The sequence below is a fragment of the Papaver somniferum genome, chromosome 6 (genome assembly GCF_003573695.1).
Source record: "Papaver somniferum cultivar HN1 chromosome 6, ASM357369v1, whole genome shotgun sequence".
Lineage (NCBI taxonomy): Eukaryota > Viridiplantae > Streptophyta > Magnoliopsida > Ranunculales > Papaveraceae > Papaver > Papaver somniferum.
In genome coordinates, this window is record NC_039363.1 from 52,664,097 (window position 1) to 52,672,831 (window position 8,735).

General features: G+C 38.0%; 1 pseudogene; it reads left to right on the forward strand.

Moving 5' to 3' along the window:
• Positions 1 to 5,215: 5,215 nt before the first annotated feature.
• Positions 5,216 to 5,315, forward strand: LOC113292073 (annotated as a pseudogene).
• Positions 5,316 to 8,735: the final 3,420 nt, after the last annotated feature.

Sequence of the window (8,735 nt, forward strand, 5' to 3'; positions counted from 1 at the left end):
AAAACAAAATAAAAACAGAAGTGAAAAGGACTCAACGAGATATGGTGAAACTATCATGTTATTTCTAACACCTGAGCTCTGTGCTTTTATGAATAGACTCTTTAGATGTTGCCATCTAGTCAGATTGGTTCCTCAACTCCTACAACCAAAATGCTTCCATCCACTTAGATTGGTTAGTGCCATCCTTAATAGGGATAAATTTCTAGGCTCTGGAGTTTATTTATTGCAAAAACAAGGTAACAAAAAGTTCTATTCCACCCCAAACTTAAATCTAACATTGTCCTCAATGTTTCTAATCAAAGAACAGTACCAAAAATATAAGTAACATGAGGAAATAGTAAAGAGAGAAGTCGGAAAGATAGTACCTGGGTGAAGTGTAACCAAAAACCTACAAAAATATTATACAACATACAAAATCGCATCGATGGTCAATCAAGGTAAACAGGGTCCTCCAGAGGGACCTCCTCAACATCACTTGTAGGAAAAGGCTCTAAAAAGGGATTCAATCGCTGACTGTTACCCTTTGAAGAACTACTACCATCTGGTGTCTCAATCTCAACAAAGCCATGAGGAAAAACAGTACGGACCACAAAAGGACCGGTCCACTGAGAGCGCAACTTCTCGGAGAATAGATGCAAATGAGTGTCATACAGAAGAACTTTTTGACCTGGAGAAAATGACTTTCGTAAAATATTCCTATCATGCACAAGTTTCATTTTGTTCTTATACTCCTTAGCACTATCGTATGCATCTCTATGAATCTCGTCCAACTCATTAAGCTGGAGCTTTCTTTGAGCTCCTGCCTTGTCAAGTGAAAAGTTTAAGTTCTTATAGCCTAATAGGCTCGATGCTCTAACTCAAAAGGCAGGTGACATTCCTTGCCAAACACTAAAGGATAAAGTGACATTCCAATGAGTGTCTTAAACGCAGTACGGTAAGCCCATAAGGCATTAGTAAGCCTCGACGACCAGTATTTCCTGTTTGGATTAACTGTTTTCTCTAGAATACGTTTAATTTCTCTATTGGAAACCTCTACCTGACCACTAGTCTGAGGGTGATATGGGGTTGCTACTTTATGGGTAATACCGTATTGTTTCATTAAAAGAGCAAACGGTCTATTACAAAAATATGAACCTCCATCACTAATTATAGCTTGCGGCGTACCAAAACGTGTAAGTATATTCTCTTTCAAAAACTAGACTACGATCCTGTGGTCATTCGTTTTACACGGAACCGCCTCAACCCACTTAGACACATAGTCTACAACGACAAGTTTGTAAAGATAACCAAACGAAATAGGAAATGGACCCATAAAATCAATGCCCCACACATCAAAGACCTCAATCACTAAAATAGGGTTCAAAGACATCATATTTCTACGGGAAATGGTTCCTAACTTCTGGAAACGCTCACAATAAACACAATTACTATGGGAATCTTTAAACAACGAAGGCCAGTAAAATCCACACTGCAAAATCTTAGCAACAGTCTTCTTAGCACTAAAATGACCCCCACATGCATGTTCATGACAAAAGGAGATAATACTAGACAGGTCACTCTCAGATACACATCTCCTAATAATCTGGTCCGGACAATACTTAAACAGATAAGGATCATCCCAAAAGAAATGCTTAACCTCGGCTAAAAACCTAGAACGATCTTGTTTACCCCAATGTTGAGGGGTTCGACCAGTAACAAGATAATTCACTATATTTGCATACCAAGGTGATTGGGAAACAAAGAACAATTTTTCATCAGGAAAGCTATCCCTTATAGGAAGCGAATCACTAAGGGAACTAACAACTAGCCTAGACAAGTGGTCTGCTACTACATTTTCTGCACCCTTTTTGTCTCTAATATCTTGGGAAAATTCCAGGATCCATCTAATCAATCTAGGTTTGGTATCCTTCTTAGATAAAAGGTATTTCAAAGCAGCATGATCTGTATATATTATGATCTTAGAACCTAATAGGTAGGACCTAAACTTATCCAAGGCAAACACGATGGCTAAAAGTTTCTTCTCGGTAGTTGTGTAGTTCATTTGGGCATCATTCAGAGTTTTGCTAGCATAATAAATCACATGAAGTAATTTGTTTTCTCGTTGACCTAAAACGACGCCTATAGCATAATCTGAAGAATCACACATAATCTCAAAGGGTAGGTTCCAGTTAGGTGCCTGGACTATTGGGGCAGTAGTGAGTAAATTTTTAAGCTTCTCAAAAGCCTCTAAACAAGCATCATCAAAGACAAACTTAACATCTTTTGCAAGCAAATTGCAAAGAGGTCTAGAAATCAAGCTAAAATCCTTAATGAATCGACGGTAAAAACCTGCATTCCCTAAGAATGACCTAATATCTTTTACGGTTTTTGGGACTTGTAAAGTCTTAATAAGGTCAACTTTGGCTTTGTCTACCTCTATACCCTTTGAAGAGACGATGTGCCCTAACACAATTCCTGATTTAACCATGAAATGGCATTTTTCCCAATTAAGCACTAATTTTTTTTCCTTACACCTAGTCAACACTAATGTCAAATGATGCAAGCACTCATCGAAAGATGAACCAAACACTGAAAAATCATCCATAAAGACCTCTAAGAACCGTTCTACCATATCAGAAAATATGTTCATCATACAACGCTGAAAAGTTGCAGGGGCATTACATAGCCCGAAAGGCATGCGTCTATACGCAAAGGTACCAAAGGAACAAGTAAAAGTGGTCTTCTCTTGGTCTTCTGGGGCAATAACGATCTGACTATAACCGAAGTAGCCATCTAAGAAGCAATAGTGACTATGTCCAGCTAATCGCTCTAGCATTTGGTCGATAAAAGGAAGGGGAAAGTGATCCTTCCTTGTGACCTTGTTCAATTTCCTATAGTCAATACACACACGCCATCCCGTGGTCACTCGGGTTGGGATTAATTCATTATTATCATTCTAGACTACAATGATACATGATTTCTTGGGGACAACCTGAACAGGGCTGACCCACTTACTATCTGAAATTGGGTAAATAATACCCACATCTAACAACTTAAGCACCTCTTTTAGAACTACCTCTTTCATGTTAGGGTACAGTCGACGTTGCATCTCCCTAGAAGGTTTGGAGTCTTCCTCTAAATGAATCTGATGCATACACACAGTAGGACTTATACCCTTAATGTCTGCTATAGTCCACCCTAAAGCTTCCTTATTGTCTTGAAGTACATTTACTAGCCTACTTTCCTGATCACTATCCAAATCGGAAGCTACAATCACAGGTAAAGTCTCAGATGGGCCTAAAAAACATACTTTGGAGTATCGGGTAGTGGTTTAAGGTCCAACTTTGGGGGCTCTTCTAAAGAAAGAATTAGGGTAGTCTCAGAAACTGGTAGCGGTTCGAACCTAGCTTTCCATCTATCAGTGTCTAACACAGGGGTAGAATCTAATAGAGCATTCACTTGTTCAATAGTGCTATCGTCGTCAAAATCTAAACCAAAATGGGATAGACAACTTTCTAATGGGTCTTCAGACAAAATGTTTGGTAATGACTCCTGAACTAAGGCTTCTATCATGTTCACTTCTTCAACACATGTGTCATCTAGCTCATGAGGTTGCTTACTGACATTAAAAATGTTCATCTCCATAGTCATATTACCAAAAGATAAACTCATCACACCATTTCGACAGTTAATGATCGCATTAGACGTAACTAAAAATGGGCAACCTAAAATCACAGGTATCTGGTTCTCTGGTTCAGGGACAGGTTCGACATCTAGGACCACGAAATCCACTGGATAAATAAACTTGTCGACCCCAATAAGAACATCCTCGATAACATCTCGAGGGATTTTAACAGACCTATCAGCTAACTGCAGTGTCATCTGAGTAGGTTTCATTTTACCAAGTCCTAGATGTAAGTATACATGGAATGGCAGTAAGTTCACACTGGCTCCTAAGTCAAGTAAATCTTTTTCTACCCGGAAGTTACCTATTGTGCAAGCAATGGTAGGAGAACCCGGGTCTTTGTACTTTGGGGTTGTGGTGTTCTGAATGATTGAACTAGCTAAAAAGGCTTTCTTATGGACGCTAAGTTTTCGCTTTCGCGTACACATATCCTTAAGGAACTTGGCATAAGCAGGAATTTTCCTAATTGCATCTAATAAGGGAAGGTTTATGGTAACTTGCTTAAAAACCTCCACTATGTCATTAAAGTTTGTTTCCTTCTTTGTTGGTACTAATAGCTGAGGAAATGGGGCTCTAGGCCTAAAATCAGACCTTTCAGGAACCGAATTCACATCATCAGAAACTTTATCAGTCTCTTAAGCTACTGGTCCCGAGAGGTGACATCCTGAGGGGTGAACTACAGTATGTTCACTATCGGGCATGGTTACCTTATTGTCTACAACTCTACCACTTCTAAGGGTTCTAACAGCATTCAATTGATTCGATGGTTTTGCACCTAATTAATGAACTCCTCTAAGGTTGGGTTGTGTTTGACTAGGAAACTTACCTTTTTCTCTCAAAGAATCAGTTATCAGACCAACCTGGGTTTTTAACTCGGAAATAGACTGACTATTTTCTTGTCCTATCATGTTACTAGCTTGTAGACTTTGTTCTACGGATAACTGAAATTTTGCAGTTTGCTGAGTTAACAAGGCGAGAGATTCCTCTAAACTTAGGATTTTCTTATCTGACTGATTCTGAAACTGAGCTAGTCCTGAAGGATTCTTAGTATAGCCAAAACCTGGGGGAGCATTAGAATTACTAAACTGACCTTGAATTTGGCCCTTAGACCACGAAAGGTTCGGATGGTTTCTCCAACCAGGATTATAGGTTTCTGAATATGGGTCAATCTTTTGACGGTTATCAAATCTAGTGTTATTATAAAAAGCATTGGCCTTCTCTTCAATATTTTGGCCTTCCCAAAAAGGTTCCACTCTACCACTAGTCTGGCCCACTTCTATGGCTTCTAACCTTTTTGTTATAGCAGCAATTTTGGCATCTGATTCATAGCCTCCTTCTACCCTATTAACGTTTCCTCTACTTAAAAGAATTGTTTTCTGGGGTGCCCTACTATTTTCCCATTGCTGGGTTTTTTCGGCGATTTCATTAAAAAATTCCATCGCCGCATCAACAGTTTGGTTTTAAAATCCACCAGTGCATAGAGACTCAACCATGGTCGTTGTGTAATAATCTAAACCCTCATAAAGGATCTGAACTAGCCTAACCTTTTCTAAACCATGATGAGGACACTGGGATAATAAATCATTGAACCTTTCCAAATACCTATATAAAGATTCTCCCTCTTGTTGTAAAAATGTGCATATTTGCGTCCTAATAGACGATGTTTTGTGCCTAGGGAAAAACTTATTGAAAAAGGCAGATGTAAGTTGTTCATATGTCTCAATTGACTCGGAGTCCAAACTATACAGCCACGACTTGTCCTTATCTTTCAGGGAAAATTAAAATAACCTAAGTTTCAAAGCATCATCATCTAAGCCTCTAATTCTTAGAGTACTACAAATTTCTTCAAAATCCCTAACATGGTAATAATAGTTTTCATTTTCTTTCCCTAAAAAGATTGGGAGCATCTGTAAGGTCCCAGGTTTCAGTTCATAGGGTGCCTCCATTTCAGCTAACTTAATACACGAAGGACGAGTAGTCCTAGTTGGATTCAACAAATCTTTCAAAGTTGCCATTTCTGGCGCTATCGGAGCAACATGGATTCTCTCCTCAGTCAAAGGACGTTCAAAAACAGACTCTTCAAAAGTCGGACTTTCTAGATTAAGGTAATCGAGACGCTTCGAACTACTAGGTTTCTCTTTAACAAATCTACCTAGTGCGTCTCTTTTACGTTCATGCATACAATAGAGTTTTCTAAATTAGAAGGGTAAGCAAACACAGATCAAGGCCGACTCAACCAAATCAAACCTATTGATTTCTAGCAAACAAAAAGCATGATGGATCCACTTAGATTGTTTCTAGACCATCTTCTAATCCTTCGAACGGGAATTCTTTACAATTTAAGCAAACCCCTCTGGAATCAATCAGAGTTAACGTAAGTTGAATAGAGGCGAGGGAAGCTCGGTGGAGATTTGATACCCAAGGCCTCACCGGTATTACAAGGCGGCTCAGTCACGCATTCAACTTACAGAAACTGTCAAGAACTTCGAAGTATGCTTAAAAGAGTAACCAATATTTTACGAATGACTTTCCTGTTAAGCTCGTTACCCTATCAGTCTCGTTCTAGTCAAAATTTTAGGCTTAGGTTCGCGTAGGTTACGTGTTCCTAAAGCAGGCAAGAAGAGAACGGTGATGAAATCCGAACCCTTATCTTGTATGGCCAGGCCTTGCCCTTTACTAGAAAAATAAATGTTTGTATTCAGTCCTCAACATATATGCATACGAAGGAGTCCAGTAACTCGCTGACAGGGGATTCGCGAGTGTTTAGAATCTTACCTCCAGTTCCAGACGAGGGATGAATCGGTTGTAGTCGACTCGGGCCACTGACTCCGATGTCTAGTGTACGAACCCAAGGTGCAGAGAATATCGTAATTGTCCTCCTTCTCTGCAAACAGTTTATATTTAAAGTACCCTTCCGTAGGGTAATAAAAAAAATAAAGTCAAAAAGTCCAAAAGTCCAAAAAAATAAAGAAAAATTACAAAAATAATAAACCCTAATACAATTTTTTTTTTAAATAAAATAAACAAACTCTAAACTAAAATTGTCTAAAATAAAATTGTCTTCTTTTCTGTTCTTTTTTCTTTAATCTTTAGCTCCAAGTCTTTATGAAATCACCAAACTCCTTGGCTCAATTTTCTTTATGATCCAGAACTTGTAGACACAAGATAAATACCCAAAAACATAAAAAAGGACAAAAATAATAAAAAAACAAAAAAAAACAATAATAATAATAAATAAATAAAATAAATCCAAAACCCTAAAAACAAGTCCCGGGCAGCGACGCCAAAAATTGATGTGATTTGTAGATAGTGGTAAAAAATGATTCGATTCTCGAACTTGTGAAGGATAACTTTAGATTTAAATTCAAAATTAAATAGAAAACTCACTAGTAATTATAACAAACACTAACAAAGTTGGTATCAATATTAAAAGAACAATGAGGCTAAGATTCCACTATTTTCCAAGTTTAAGGTGATTTAATCCAATCTTTGTATTCATGCAATTTTCTTGTTCAATTTGATTCTTACTATTGCAACAAGTAGATTTTCAAAAGAAATAATTGTAAATACCAAGCATGAAGCATCAAGAGTCTATAAACTAAGCATACTCCATCAAAATATATCACAATCACTCAAATAAAAATCATATTCAATAATAGTCCAAGGCAAATAATCATAATAATAATTGCAATAAATTAAATTAAATAGATTGTACCGCTTTTTGTTGGAAAAATAGCTTCCTCTATCACCTCAGCAATGGGGTTTAGCTCCTCATATCAAAAACAGGTTCAAAATAATAAATTTTATGGCTCAAAAGGTGGTTTTATTGAAGAGAATATATAAAACAACAGATCTGCAACGGTGTATAGATGTTACAGAAGTCACTGTTACAGTTGGTGTTGCAATACTGAAGATATACCTTACTAATCAACTGTTACAGGATCAGAAATTCAAGACCCTAGAATATGACTGTCCTGCACAGCTTAATGTTCTTCAGCTGTTAAACAACGACACTGTTCTGTGACTGTTTCCCGTGCGTCAATGTTCTTCGCGTTCTTCCTCTTCAGCAGCAGCAGCAGCAGAAACAGAGTTTGATAAAACTCTGATTTCTTCTTCTCTGGCTCTCCTCGGGTCCCCAAACTCTCGACACCCCTTCTATATGACCCAAACAATCTATTTATATCAAAAATAACGATTAAATGTCTCCCAAATCTTCCAAAATCTCTTTCCTTCTCTCCACGGCCAAGTTGCGGCAATTTCTTGTTTTAGAATTTCTACGCGTTTCTGAGCTTTCCTTTTTATTCTAAACTCTTCCTTATATAGATACAAATCTTTGGGAAGGTTTACAACACTTTAATCTCTCTAAAATTCTCTAAAACAGGTCACACACGTGACTTTTCATATTTTCTGTTGTGATAAAAATCCGTCGATTGAGCCCAGTCTAATCGATTTCAACACCCATATCAGATTCCTAGACCCATAAGGAGTCTATCCTATGAAAATCAGAGGTTTAATCGACCTCAAACTCCTTCAATTCAAGAACCCTAAATCTGCCAGAACTGTATCTACTTTCCCGCCTTTTGAATTTCAAATGTAGAAGATGGACGCCCCCTATCCAGAGTAGGGGTGCGATTAGCAGCTGCCTGGAAATGGGATGCCCCTTAGTAATTAGGTTACCCCTTATCCAAAGTGAGGGTCCGAATAGCAAATGTACTCCCATGAACGCAAAAAACAATTTTCGAGCCAATTTCGCCGCAAAATCTTATTTTTCCAAAAACACCTACAAAGACATAAAAAGCCAAAATAAATACAAAATCGAGCACTAACAATATATACAATTGTGATTATATCATACACAAAAATGTGTCTATCATATGCTGAGGTCGCTGCTGCTGAGGCGGCTTCTGGATGGGATGTTGAAATTGTTGCTGCCGAGACGGCGTCTGGATGGAACGTTTTCTGCCAGAGAGGGTGCTGGGCAAAGTGCTTGGAAAATCTCTGATGGAGGCGTTATTGATCCAGGCGTATGCCATTGACGAACAATTTTTTTTTTCACTTTTGCTATTTCTTC